At 39.7% G+C, this 15,264-nt stretch overlaps 1 protein-coding gene across 1 annotated transcript in view; it reads right to left on the minus strand.

The window, feature by feature from the left end:
* Positions 1 to 4,986, minus strand: part of LOC138964261 (uncharacterized) — a 25,841-nt gene extending 20,855 nt beyond the window's left edge. Inside the window, exon 1 of the mRNA XM_070336166.1 lies at positions 4,636 to 4,986. The gene's annotated coding sequence lies outside the window, so the exon portion shown is untranslated. The remainder of the gene's footprint in view (positions 1 to 4,635) is intronic.
* Between the last annotated feature and the right edge of the window lie 10,278 nt (positions 4,987 to 15,264).

The raw sequence follows: 15,264 nt of genomic DNA on the forward strand, positions 1-15,264 counted from the left end.
GTTCGTCCCCAGTGTCCGCAAATTCCCATGCAAACAGGATTAGCCATTGTTTGCTCAACAAAGCAAAGGGCGGATCACTCTGGTGTCATGATAGTTACTGCCCTTCCTCGTCGACAGTCTCCGATAAACTGCGAGACGACGAAGAATGGCTGAGCCGGATATAGCCCAAAAAGAGATATCGGCAGATTAAGTTTAGTGTTTTTGTTTTACGGTTCACACGAGTTACATTGGCATGTGGATTTTCATATAATTATGCGTAACATCACTTGTTTTCATCATTGGTGTGATTGCACTAACAGTGTGCCATTTACTGAGAGAGAGAGAGAGAGAGAGAGAGAGAGAGAGAGAGAGAGAGAGAGAGAGAGAGAGAGAGAGAGAGAGAGAGAGAGAGAGAGAGAATTGAATTGAATTGAATTGAAATTTATTTTACGAGGGTGACAGAATAAGCAATGTATACATGCTTCTTTTCATCCGGCCCTCGCCCATTGAGGGGTAACAAACAAGAAGAAATAAAACATAAGTTTAACAATAGTACAAATGACATATTTACCATAATTAACATGTCAAGCAACCAATAAGACATTTTAAGATGCATTAGGATTCTTTAGCAATGCTTGAAAATTATATATAACAGGGAAATATGTGTTTGTATAAAGAAAAAAAATCCTTCATGAATTATATATAATCATGTTTTTCAATATAATCAGAGAGTACAGTTATATTTTGCCAGCTGCTTGATAATAGTTTTTATAAGTTTTGTAAAAGAAACAGCATGTAATATTCCTTGAATGATGTTTCATGAATTCGTAATTTAATTATATTTGGAATGGCGTTCCACATAATTGCTCCAGAATATGATAGACTCGACTTGTACAGGTCAATTCTTGGAGTTGGTGTAATTAATTTGTTACATTTTCTATAATGATTTATTTTGAAATTTGAGGCAATGAGTGTAGGGGCATTCCCTGACATAATTCTATGCATCATGCAGAGAGAGAGAGAGAGAGAGAGAGAGAGAGAGAGAGAGAGAGAGAGAGAGAGAGAGAGAGAGAGAGAGAGAGCTTTCGTATTAATACAATCTAAGCACCAGTTTTATCTACTTGTGACGAAATGTAGACTATAATAATTAATTGGCATTTTTAATTTTCATCTCTTTTTCTGGCGAGTTTTCTTTCAATTAGCTTTTTTTTTCTCATCGTTTTTCTTTCTTGCAGCGTCATGCTGTTTAAAAGACAATTGACTCCTCCCTCGCGACAGATACAACATTCATTCGCATAATTATATATCAGTGCCAATATCGATCTCTTATCACACTGCTATGCATTTACTTGACGGTTTTCTTTATTTCATTCAAATCTCTAATCACACTGTTATTCAATTACTGGACGTTTTTACATTTTTAGTCAAGTTTTGATTTCTTTATTCTATTCAATCAATATATAACTACAATAGAAAAAGAAAAAAAGACGTGCACAGCGTTGTATTATAAGCAATCAAAGTGCCATCGATTTTTGAATTACAGACAGGGGCAGGGCCAGACAGAATAATCGATCTTTTGTATCACAGAGACAAACCCCACAGCTCGGAATGATTAGCTAAACTGACGTCATAGTGTTATAGCCTGGCATACAAGATTTGGCGAACTTCATGTTTACTAATCTTGAGGCCTGGCAGTACTCTTCAGCTTTTAAGACTTGACAGATTACCTAACACCATGTAACGCCCCTTGAAAAGAAGATCTAATCTCCTCCAAATGCCTGTTCCATAATTATCATTCTGATAATCTCTAGGATCTTCGCATGTAAACTCTGAAGCCAAGGGTTCGTGTCGTACTTGCAGCATTTTCTATCTTTTTTGTAAAAATGAATGCTGAACAATCGTCTAAACCTCTCCCAAAACCACTTTAACGTTAGTGCCAAAAATCCATGCGACAAAAGCCCTATGGAGAAAACTGCACGGGGGAAAAGAATACGCGAAAAAAAAAAGCGATGAAAAATTCAAATGAGGAAAAGAAAAGAAAGACAAAAAGAAAGTAAGAAAAGTAAAAGCAAAGAACAGACTGAGAGAGAGAGAGAGAGAGAGAGAGAGAGAGAGAGAGAGAGAGAGAGAGAGAGAGAGAGAAAGAGAGAGAGAGAGAAAAAGAGAGAGAGAGAAAAAGAGAGAGAGAGAGAGACAAAGAGAGAGAGAGAGAAAGAGAGAGAGATAGAGAGAGAGATAGAGAGAGAGAGAGGCAAAGAACAGACAGACAGACAGACACAGACAGACAGACAGACAGACAGACAGACAGAGAACACAAAGAGTAAAGATATTAGAGGACAGAGAAGAACTCCTTCGCGTTTTACGTGTTTGTTTGGGTTTTTGTTGTATTTTGTTGTTGTTTTTGCGTTTTGTTCAGTGGTGTTTTTTTTAACTACACATGCAGAAACGACACGTTACAAGCAATCATGTTTAAAACTAACCTCCAAAACACAAGATCCTCATCCTTAGTCGACCTCTAATGTCTATAGTGTATATAGATTACACGACAAGGTGATGGATATATCGACAAGTTTAAAACAAATAACACAACAAAAGACAGTCAAAGATTACGTCTCAATTCTGCTAACTTGCTAGAACGGCTGACTTTCTCCTTTTTGATTGATTCAAATCTTTTTATTGTTCAAATTTCTCTTTCCATTCACTCTTTGTTTTAAGGAAAAAGAAAAAAAGAAAGAAAAAAAGAAAGAAATAAAGAAAGGAACAGAAAGAACAAAAGAAAGAAAGAAATAAAGAAAGAAAAGAAAGAAAGAAGAAAGAAAGAAAAACAAGTCGCGTAAGGCGAAAATACAATATTTAGTCAAGTAGCTGCCATTTTTCAGCAAGACCGTATACTCGTAGCATCGTCAGTCCACCGCTCACGGCAAAGGCAGTGAAATTGACAAGAAGAGCGGGGTAGTAGTTGCGCTAAGAAGGATAGCACGCTTTTCTGTACCTCTCTTTGTTTTAACTTTCTGAGCGTGTTTTTAATCCAAACATATCACATCTATATGTTTTTGGAATCAGGAACCGACAAGGAATAAGATGAAAGTGTTTTTAAATTGATTTGGACAATTTAATTTTGATAATAATTTTTATATATTTAATTTTCAGAGCTTGTTTTTAATCCGAATATAACATATTTATATGTTTTTGGAATCAGCAAATGATGGAGAATAAGATAAACGTAAATTTGGATCGTTTGATAAATTTTTATTTTTTTTTTACAATTTTCCGATTTTTAATGACCAAAGTCATTAATTAATTTTTAAGCCACCAAGCTGAAATGCAATACCGAACCCCGGGCTTCGTCGAAGATTACTTGACCAAAATTTCAACCAATTTGGTTGAAAAATGAGGGCGTGACAGTGCCGCCTCAACTTTCACGAAAAGCCGGATATGACGTCATCAAAGACATTTATCAAAAAAATGAAAAAAACGTATGGGGATATCAATCCCAGGAACTCTCATGTCAAATTTCATAAAGATCGGTCCAGTAGTTTGGTCTGAATCGCTCTACACGCACACACACACACACACACACACACACATACACACACACATACACACACACATACACCACGACCCTCGTTTCGATTCCCCCTCGATGTTAAAATATTTAGTCAAAACTTGACTAAATATAACAAGTCGCGTAAGGCGAAAATACAATATTTAGTCAAGTAGCTGTCGAACTCACAGAATGAAACTGAACGCAATGCCATTTTACTCGTAGCATCGTCAGGCCACCGCTCATGGCAAAGGCAGTGAAATTGACAAGAAGAGCGGGGTAGTAGTTGCGCTAAGAAGGATAGCACGCTTTTCTGTACCTCTCTTTGTTTTAACTTTCTGAGCGTGTTTTTAATCCAAACATATCATATCTATATGTTTTTGGAATCAGGAACCGACAAGGAATAAGATAAAAGTATTTTTAAATTGATTTGGACAATTTAATTTTGATAATAATTTTTATATATTTAATTTTCAGAGCTTGTTTTTAATCCGAATATAACATATTTATATGTTTTTGGAATCAGCAAATGATGGAGAATAAGATAAACGTAAATTTGGATCGTTTTATAAATTTTTATTTTTTTTTACAATTTTCCGATTTTTAATGACCAAAGTCATTAATTAATTTTTAAGCCACCAAGCTGAAATGCAATACCGAACCCCGGGCTTCGTCGAAGATTACTTGACCAAAATTTGAACCAATTTGGTTGAAAAATGAGGGCGTGACAGTGCCGCCTCAACTTTCACGAAAAGCCGGATATGACGTCATCAAAGACATTTATCAAAAAAATGAAAAAAACGTTCGGGGATTTCATACCCAGGAACTCTCATGTCAAATTTCATAAAGATCGGTCCAGTAGTTTAGTCTGAATCGCTCTACACACACACACAGACACACACACACACACACACACACACATACACATACACCACGACCCTCGTCTCGATTCCCCCCTCTACGTTAAAATATTTAGTCAAAACTTGACTAAATATAAAAAGGAAGAACGAAGAAAAAAAAAAGAAAAAAAGAAGAAATAAATAAAATAAGAAGAAAAGACAGAACGAAAGAACGAGAGAAACATGCACAGATACCAAAAGGAAAAGTCTTACCTCTTCAAAGAAAACAAAGGCCTTCACAGCAGATGGAAGAAATGGAACTAGTCGTCATTGAACTCGGCCAAGTACTACCGACCTCTCACCGTGTAGCAACTTCTTCTCCTACTGCTGTACGTAGTCTGCCAACTAACAGCGAAAGAGGAGTGTCCGACTCAGCTATCGATAATCTTGTCTCAAGCTGGCATTGTCCCTTCCCTTTAGTCCCAACCCTTCGTTCAGTCAGCTGGCCACAGAGCTATAGAACGTTGGCAGCATCACTCTCACGTGACGGCTGAGCGACCAATCAAAACTCTACTCCGCTGCAGTCATGCGCAGCGGTGGGAGTTCCACAGACGACAGGTTAAAACGTTAGGAACCTCGCTCAGTGGCGGGGTCAGCGTGTAATTAATACGGTCTGGTAGATGTGGCCCCAGCAATCAATGGTTAATTACGCGTGTGATCTTTCCCGACAGTAGCGTGCAGGGCCCGCGCCGACGAGGGGGGGGGGGGGGGGGGGGGGAAGGGGGGGGGGCATAAGTCTTCGTACAGTCTGTCTGCTCTAGGTCTGGGACAATTTCCTGCTTGCTGCATTTATTTTGGATTTCCTTGTTACATTTAGTCAAGTTTTGACTAAATGTTTTAACATAGAGGGGGAATCGAGACGAAGGTCGTGGTGTATGTGTGTGTGTGTGTGTGTGTGTATGTCTGTGCGTGTGTGTGTGTGTGTAGAGCGATTCAGACCAAACTACTGGACCGATCTTTCTGAAATTTGACATGAGAGTTCCTGGGAATGATATCCCCGGACGTTTTTTTCTTTTTTTCGATAAATACTTTTGATGACGTCATATCCGGCATTTTGTTAAAGTTGAGGCGGCACTGTCACACCCTCATTTTTCAATCAAATTGATTGACATTTTTGTAAAGCAATCTTCGACGAAGTATTGCATTTCAGCTTGGTGGCTTAAAAATTGATTAATGACTTTGGTCATTACAAATCTGAAAATTGTAATAATTTTTTTTATATATAGAACGATCCGAATTTACGTTCATCTTATTCTACATCATTTCCGGATTCCAAAAACATATAAATATGTTATATTTGGATTAAAAACAAGCTCTGAAAATTAAAAATATAAAAATTAAGTTAAAAATTACATTTCCGAAATCGATTTAAGAACAATTTCATCTTATGCCTTGTGGGTTCCTGATTCCAAAAACATATAGATATGATATGTTTGGATTAAAAACACGCTCAGAAAGTTCAAACGAAGAGAGGTACAGAAAAGCGTGCTATGCAGCACAGCGAAACCACTACCGCGCTGAACAGGCTCGTCAGTTTCACTCCGTTATGCACAAGCGGCGGACTACGGTCATTGTGAAAAAATGCAGTGCGTTCAGTTTCATTCTGTGAGTTCCACAGCTTGACTAAATGTAGTAATTTCGCCTTACGCGACCTGTTTTTGGTTTTGGTTTTGTTACTGAAGCTGATAATGAACTTCTCTGTCTGTATTTGTAAACAGAGTATACTTCCGTGTGTTTCCACCAAGACAGGTGCGAGCGCATTTATTCAGTGTCACGTGTGTCAAAAATGTTACACATAACCACTCGGATCTTCAAATTACGATCTCCCTTAAAAGTACAGCACATGCTCCAACTTTCAAGCTGTAAGAATTATAAAAAGTCCTACATTCAGTTTCAGGTCCTTGACAGAGACAAACAATTGAATTACCTCAATGTCTCACGTTCACGTGAATTGACAGAGACAAACAATTGAATGATCTCAATGTCTCACGTTCACGTGAATTGACAGAGACAAACAATTGAATTATCTCAATGTCTCACGTTCACGTGAATTGCAGATGCCTCAACTTTCCATCATGAAGACTAGAATACAAAGTTCTACATTCAGTCCCAGTTCCCATACCTCCTGTATTTCCTAACCCCTTGAATCGACCGCACGCTCACCAAGCACAGAGAATGAAAGTGTGGCGCGGCCTTCAAACACTGGAAACACGAACTAGCTGGGTTTTTCCTCTCTGTGTGTATACTTCTCCTCCTACCCCGACCGACCCCCCCCCCCCCCCCCCCCCCACGGCCAATTTTCCTCTCGGTCCTTTGTGTTTCAGGTGCAACACCTCTACATGCTCTAACTCTCACTGAAAACAACCTCGTCACTGTTTGACTTCCACCGTCCGGTTTCCTACCCCGCCTTGTTGACACTTCGTTACCTGCTGCAGAAGCAAAATCGATCACCGCGTCTTTTCAACTCTGGTGAAACAAAACGCGTTTCAGTTTGTCTTCGGCACATTGCCCTGGGGCAGGTTTTATCCTATGAAATGTTACTGTAGGGAGATTGTTGTTTCAATTTTGAAGTTGTCCTGCAAGCGTTTAATGTCGCTGTTGTCGCTATGCTGTTCTACATACATGTATCTGTTAACACCAGTTTGCAAAGTACAGACTGACTGATAGATCGACACGTAAGCAACAACCTCGAAGTACCAAATGAAACTTCATCGCGAGAAAACGAACGTTATCAACATGAAACAAAATGTGACCCTCCACCACGGAATGAGTCGCATGTCACCTTTGCATGATTTTGATATTTGTACATTTTTCTAAAGAGGTGTTTATGCTTTATCCAGTGGTGAAAACCGTTTTAGAAAAGAGCAAAAACTGTTTGAGTTATAAGCCTGTGACTAAGGTGACCCTCTCACTGTTACCAGATACTCCTCGGATTTTTATTAAGCCCAGCGCAGAACCGCGCGAGGTGACATGCGACTCATTTCGTGGTGGAGGGTCACATATGTGGCCATTTCTGCGGTCAAAAATGGTTGTATTGTACATCCCAAGATTATTTTCCATTTTCATGTTCACAACTTGCTATCCTTGATTCTTTCTTGAACTTTGAGAAATTCTGCTTGAGGTGGGAGTCAGTGAGCACAATAATGTTTGTTTACATTTTGGTCCAACTTTTACCCCGTGTTTATCCAATCAGAAGCGTCAGTCAACAATGCCGTTAATCGCTGAATTGGCCATATTATATTCGGGGCCCTTCTCCTTTAAAAACAGGTCCAAATGTACCGACATTTCCAACGCCGGTTCATGCTGATATACTGCATTCGTACAACAAATGTATTGTCTGCAATCAAACAAGAACGTGAAGGACTTTCATCAACAATTATAATGACTCATCACATTTTGCTTTCTTTCTTTCTTTATTTGGTGTTTAACGTCGTTTTCAACCACGAAGGTTATATCGCGACGGGGAAAGGGGGGAGATGGGATATAACCACTTGTCAATTGTTTCTTGTTCACAAAAGCACTAATCAAAAATTTGCTCCAGGGGCTTGCAACGTAGTACAATGTAATACCTTACTGGGAGAATGCAAGTTTCCAGTACAAAGGACTTAACATTTCTTACATACTGCTTGACTTAAATCTTTACAAAAATTGACTATATTCTATACAAAAAACACTTAACAAGGGTAAAAAGAGAAACAGAATCCGTTAGTCGCCTCTTACGACATGCTGGGGAGCATCGGGTAAATTCTTCCCCCTAACCCGCGGGGGGACATTTTGCTTTCAAAACCATTCAACTTCCCAGACATGCAGGGTTAATGCAAAAGCTGCATTGTCTACAATCAAACCAAACATCAAAGACTTTCAACTTTAATCATGATGAGCTGTAGCTACACTTTCATCACATTTTGCTTTTAACATCATTCCACATTCCTTAGAAATTTGAAAGGATGCTTTCTCTGTTTGCATTACATTGGTGACGTTTCATCTTTTCATTTTGTTTGTTTTGCGAAGACGTGTTTTAATGGCGCGTGTCATTGCTCAGTCACCAGTGTCCATTTCATATTCATTGTTCAGACTACATACACTCTCGTGTAATGACTAATGCAATCAAAACCATTTTTTTTAATGAAAGATCTGACACAAATGGATTTTGAAAGGTCACAAGAACAATAACGACTCTTGTCAAAACTCTGAAACAGACAGATTGCTGACGTACGACACTCGTCAAAGACGCCTGACAAAATCAAACCTGTTACTCTAGTTTTTGAGTCTATAGTAATCTACAAAGGCAAACGGAGAGAATAAAGACGCGGGCATGCATTGGCTGAAACAATCCTCGGTTGCGAACATCACCATTTTCTGTGGGGTTCTTTAAACTTGAAAGTATACATACATCCAAAACGAACAGACTGCTAAATTCTTGATTTCATACCATACATTTTTCTCTACCTACAAAGGAAATGCATACGCGCGCGAAGCCAAATTATGGACACATTACTGCATTATGATGCTATTCAGGTCCATTACCTGTGATTTGTGACAAAAATACTGAAGACAAAAATGCTGGTTTCTTCCAATATAGCACACTAACGGCACTTCGGTAATAGTAGGCCTATTGCAGTACTGCGTCAGTTCTACCATGCACAGGACATTGCCGATGTAAATGGCTTTGAAACCTTTCAGATCATGCCCATCCTAGTCACGAACATTACATTTTTTCAAACTCTTATGCCAATACATTCACAGATTTTTTTCAATTCAGTTTTGCCCAGAATAGCGTTCCACACTTTACCAGTCTGCCCTGTCAGCAGCGTAACCCGCCGAGATATAATCCAAAGAACATTTATGATCGGGTATGGATTTTATCTGTTCAATCTAGAGCTGAAATCGTCAGCTGTAACTTAGCTACGACAAGTAGGTCAGTGTGTGTGTGTGTGTGTGTGTGTGTGTGCCACGCGCGCGTGTGTGTGCGCGTGTGTGTGTGTGTGTGTGTGTGTGTGTGCGCGCGCGCGCGCATGTGTGTGTGTGTGTGTATGTGTGTGTGTGTGTGTGCGTGTCCGTGTGTGTGTGTGTGTGTGTGTGTGCGCGCGCGTGTGTGTTGATCTGTTTGCCCAGTCCGTTTCCGCTCCCGCGATTGATCGAACTCACTTGCGAAGGAAGGCACGCATTGATGAAATCAATATCGAGACACAAAAGCATTCTTGCAGTCGTTCGCCCAGTTCACACAGTGTGATTTCAATGGCAAGAAAACAGACTCTGAGACTGGGACTATAGCTTGCTAGTAGACACAAAAGCGGTAGGACAGCAGCCAAAAAAAGAGCATTGTCATCAACCAAAGTTCGTTGTCATCAAAGAAAGTTCAAACGGCGAAGTATGACGAACGGTGTCACTGTGACACAGACATACTCGCCCCCCGCCCCCCCCCCCCCCCCACCCCACCCCCACGCCCAGCCCCATTCACCCCAACCCCCTTTTTCCATGTTTATTCCGCCCTCCCCTCCCCCCTTTTCTTCCCCACTCTATTTCCGCTGGCGTTTGCTTTCCTTGTCACTCCTGATCAGTTCCTTCACATTGAGCACCTATATACGACAACAATATATCATATCCGGCCATGAAAAGTTAAGGAAGATCACAGAAGCGTTTTATCATAAGTTTTTTTAATTTTTTTTACTTGTACCACTTTTTAACAATGGTGCTGTGGTGTCATGTGCGCGAATACGCATAAAACTTAGTTTCAACTTTAACTATCTCTCCCCACAACTACGAGAAACGTCCAGATTGCGACTGGGTTTAGTTTCAATTACTGTACATCACTATAAACAATACCAACCTAGTATGCTGATAGCTAATGAAGCTGCCCCGAAGCTGTAAAGGTTTAAGGCACGACTAAAATGCTTGCGGCAAGATTAACTACTTCCAATAAAACAGCTTGTCGGCGTTGATGCAAAATTAATACTGGTATTTCAGAAGTTCTGCAGTGCTCGCTTACCGCGCGTAGAACAGCAGCATTCTACTTTCATAAATCGCCGGTATATAAAAGGCATTGAGGAAAGTCTGTTCGAAGCAGCACAACCTCTTTTTATATAATATATATATACCAATTAGATACACACAACATTAAATCAAGCAAAGATTTTATCAAATGGTTTGAAACTGTCCATGCCACAATTGCATGACAGGAATAACGTCAAGGCAATGTGGTATGTATAGTTGTATCTGCGACTGTTTTCCTGTTTAGTTCTTGATCTGCAATGTAGATAGCATTGGGTGAACAAAGACGTGTTCGTCATTTTTATTTGCCAAACTGGATCATAAAACACACATGATCGAAATGAACGCGCATAGTCAGAAAAAAAAGCACAGGCTCAAACAGACCAACAGAGACACGGATAGACGGACATCAGACAGACAGACATACAGACAGACAGACAGACAGACATACAGACAGACACAGACAGACAAACAGACAGACAGACGAACAGACAGACACAGACAGACAGACGGACAGACATACAGACAGACACAGACAGACACAGACAGACAAACAGACAAACAGACAGACAGACAGACAGACAGACAGACAAACAGACAGACAGACAGACAGACAGACAAACAGACACAGACAGACATACAGACATACAGACAGACACAGACAAACACAGACAGACAGACAGACATACAGACAGACAGACAGACACAGACAGACAAACAGACACAGACAAACACAGACAGACAGACATACAGACAGACAGACAAACAGACAGACAGACGAACAGACAGACAGACGAACAGACAGACAGGCAGAAAGACATACAGACAGACACAGACAGACACAGACAGACAGACAGACATACAGACAGACATACAGAGACAAACAGACAGACAGACAGACAGATAGACAAACAGACAGACATACGGACAGACATACATACAGACAGACAGACAGACAGACAGACAGACAGACGGACAGACATACAGACATACAGACAGACAGACATACAGACAAACAGACAGACAGACGGACAGACAGACAGACAGACTGACAAACAGACCGGCAGATAGACCGGCAGTCAGAGACAAAGACAACCAGTCAGATAGCCAGACGGACAGCCAGACGGAGAGCCAGACACAGCCAGACGGACAGCCAGACGGCCAGACAGACGGCCAGACAGACAGACAACAGACTGACAGAAAGTCAGATAGGAAAGTCAGAAATGAAAGTCCTTTTTTTACTGCAGGAATAGCCTACTTTGTGCTAGTTGATTCAGATGGTAAGTCTGCATATTGGTTTAAACAAAACTTTATTCAATTTTAATCATGACAAGAACAATGCATGGATGATTACATACTCAAGCATATAATGCTTATTTTGAGCAATCATAGTAATTACAAAACAAAGGTTAGCATGATGGCGGAATAAGTACATTAGCTCATTTCAGGAAACGAAAAACAAAACAAAAGACAAAACAGATACACAAACAAGCAGAAAATGGGAAGGGGTTGGTGATACAGGAGGTGGGGAAAGGGCAGCTAGCTAGTAGCTAGCTTAAGGGAAAAAGAAGAAGAAGAAGAAGACTTGGAGCGCCAATATTTGAGGGGATTTTTTCAATTGTAATAAGTGCACATAAGACACTCGCACAAAGTTAATGCGTATTGTGATCAGAGGAAAAGTCACTACATTGCGCATAAATCGAGACATAATTGATAAGTCGGAAAACAACAAAAGAACATGAGAGAGGTTATGGGGAAAAATTTGTCAGGCAGCATGTCGCATGACAGTGTCTAATAAATGTAATGAGTGAAGTATAGAGGCTCATTTACGGAACCTGCCCGTCTGTCTAATATAGTCCTGTACAGTTATGAATATGGTCTGGTTGACATTTCGTGAATATTGCGGGATGCCTTTCAATAATATTTCGATATACTTATAATCATTTGTCAAATTATCAATGGACAATAATCTTATATCTCTATACAAGGGACAATGCAATAAGTAATGTTCAGCAGTCTCGCTGGGATAACCACACTCGCATTGAGAGCAATCCTTAAGGTGCCGCTTACATAAATCAAAATTCAAATCACTCATACCAATACGCAATCTGCAATGATGTACTTGTTCAAATCTTTCTCCAAAATAATAATGGCATGGTACTTTAAAATCAGCATTTAACAAATACTTTTTGAACTCGCTCAAGGAGATGGTCATTTTAACGTTATCTGGTAAGGTGTTCCATAGTACAGTCGTTTTGGGGATAAAAGAGTTGCGAAATAATTCGGTTCTATGAGGAGGCACATATCTTTCTAATGGCCTTCGTCTATGATACGGAGTAATGTCAACTACAAGAGGGGGCAATACATTTACTAAGTACTGGGGGCATTTGTTATGTATCATCTTATGAAAAACAATTAATTTATGTCTTTTCCTTCGTTCTTCAAGGCTACATAGCCCACTTTCCTCATACAGCTTTGCATGGCTAGTGCCCTTAACTCCACCTATTATAATTCGTAGGGCTTCTAAGTGTAATTTTTCTAATGCATCTGCCATTATCTTAGTGCAATTATCCCAAACAACATCTGCATTGTCGAAATGGGGTAAAATAAAAGACTTGTACATTATTTCCAAACTTTTTCGACTTAATCTATATTTATAAAATCGTAAACAATTAATCAGTAAATTCGCTTTTTTAACTATACTTTGGATGTGGGCATCCCACTTGCAGGTGCTCTGTAAAATCACTCCAAGGTGTTTGTGTTGATCTACTTTTTCTAAAATCGACATTGTTGAAAAACAAGGGTTGAGGGGGGATTAAATCACGTTGAATATTTAACAATTCAGTCTTAGTCTCGTTAAATTTAACTTTCCATTTATTGGTCCATGCACTAATTTTATCAAGATCTTGATTTAATATATTGGTTCGTCTGTCTACATCTTCTAATGCAAGTCTGCATATTCACACAAATCAAACCATACTCACCAACAACTGTGTGAAGTTTCACATGATGGACTGAACGTTGACTTCATGCTTCACGTGCACCTGCCTTGTGAGATGACAGCGCGGTTACTATGGCGACGCGCGTTCATGATGCTTGTCAAGATGCATAATCTGAAACAATCACAAAATTGTTAACCTGTATCAGTTTACTTCGATGTGTTTTACTATTTGATTAGGCATTGTGTCAGTGCAGAATTACTTATTAATTTGTGTTTGTTTTTATGATGCGCTTTGAACTATTTTTGGATTTGCGCCATGTAAATATCCTTGTTCTTGTTCTTGTTCTTGTTCTTGTTCTTGTTCTTATTATTATTATTATTATTATTATTTCTTCTATTACACATGCAGTATTCTACGCGGACGCATTTTTCCTTGTTGAGTTTACAAACTAACTGGATCAATATCCAAATGTCGCCACGTGTGAGGTTCACCCCTGTCGCAATGGATGAACATAAAATATTATAACACTTCCCTCTGTATGTGCCGTCATTTCCACGGGGAAAATTCTAAAGTATGCTCAAACTAGCAGCAACATTATGAAAAAAAATATGTTTCCGGTGTCCAGGCCAAAAAAAGTAGCTTATAATTGATTTTTTCTCTACAAAGGATTTGCATTGGCTGAAACTCGAGCCGGCTATGTTTCAGAGAAGACGAGATGTCGGAGAACTGTGTAGATTCCCTTGGTTTAAACAAAACTTTATTCAATTTTAATCATGACAAGAACAATGCATGGATGATTACATACTCAAGCATATAATGCTTATTTTAAGCAATCATAGTAATTACAAAACAAAGGTTAGCATGTAGATTCCCTTCTGTTGTCCTATCGTCTAGTTTCTTTTTCTTTGTTTCTTTTTAATGTTTGAAAAGGTCTCTGGTGTGGATGAAAAAATAGGGTCGGTCAGGTAACCGGAAACTTTTTACACCCCCGGTATAGGGGTGTGTATAGGTTTCGCTCGATGTGTTTGTTTGTTTGTTTGTTTGTGTTCGCATATAGATCTCAAGAATGAACGGACCGATCGTCACCAAACTTGGTGAACAGGTTCTATACATTCCTGAGACGGTCCTTACACAAATTGGGACCAGTCAAACACACGGTTAGGGAGTTATTGGTGGATTAAAATTATACAAGGGACATCTTAATGGTCAAAGGGAAATAACCATTCTCACTCAGTCACTGCCACCAACTGAGAAGGTTATTTCCCTTTGACGGGGGTGTTTTTCCTACCTCGGAGGAATTTCTTGTTGTTTCTGTTTTTGTAACCTTACTTTAAAGTGTAAGCGAGAGGTGATTTTTCTTTATAAATGAAGAGATATCTGGAAAGCGTGGGTAGACATTTCAGTTGAAAAAGGACAAGCTTTAAATAGCAACAAAAATGTGCAATTATCAAGAAGTGTATCTTCTCTGAAAGACGCAAATCAAATTCACAATGCCGCAATGTGTCTGAATGCGCCTGACGCGTGTTAACCCCCCTCCCCCCTTCCCTCTGACACAATGTGTCTGAATGCCCCTGACGTGTGTTAACCCCCCTCCCCCCCTTCCCTCTGACACAATGTGTCTGAATGCCCCTGACGCGTGTTAACCCCCCTCCCCCCCCCCTCCCTTCAAGTCTGCCCTTTCAAGCTACCTCGATCCCACAAAACAAAACTGGTTTTGCAACATCATGAAACTTGAGATATTTATAAAAGACCGAAGAACCTGGAATAACATACAAAAGCAAACAACCTTATTACTATATTAGATCCGCCATATTACCGCCCCCTATTATACGCTCTGCGCACACGGGTGTGCGTAATCACCTGTAGACACCCTCCGATTGCATGGTGTCGCGTGTTTGCACGCAAATCT

Source organism: Littorina saxatilis, linkage group LG4 (assembly GCF_037325665.1).
Source record: "Littorina saxatilis isolate snail1 linkage group LG4, US_GU_Lsax_2.0, whole genome shotgun sequence".
Taxonomy (NCBI): domain Eukaryota; kingdom Metazoa; phylum Mollusca; class Gastropoda; order Littorinimorpha; family Littorinidae; genus Littorina; species Littorina saxatilis.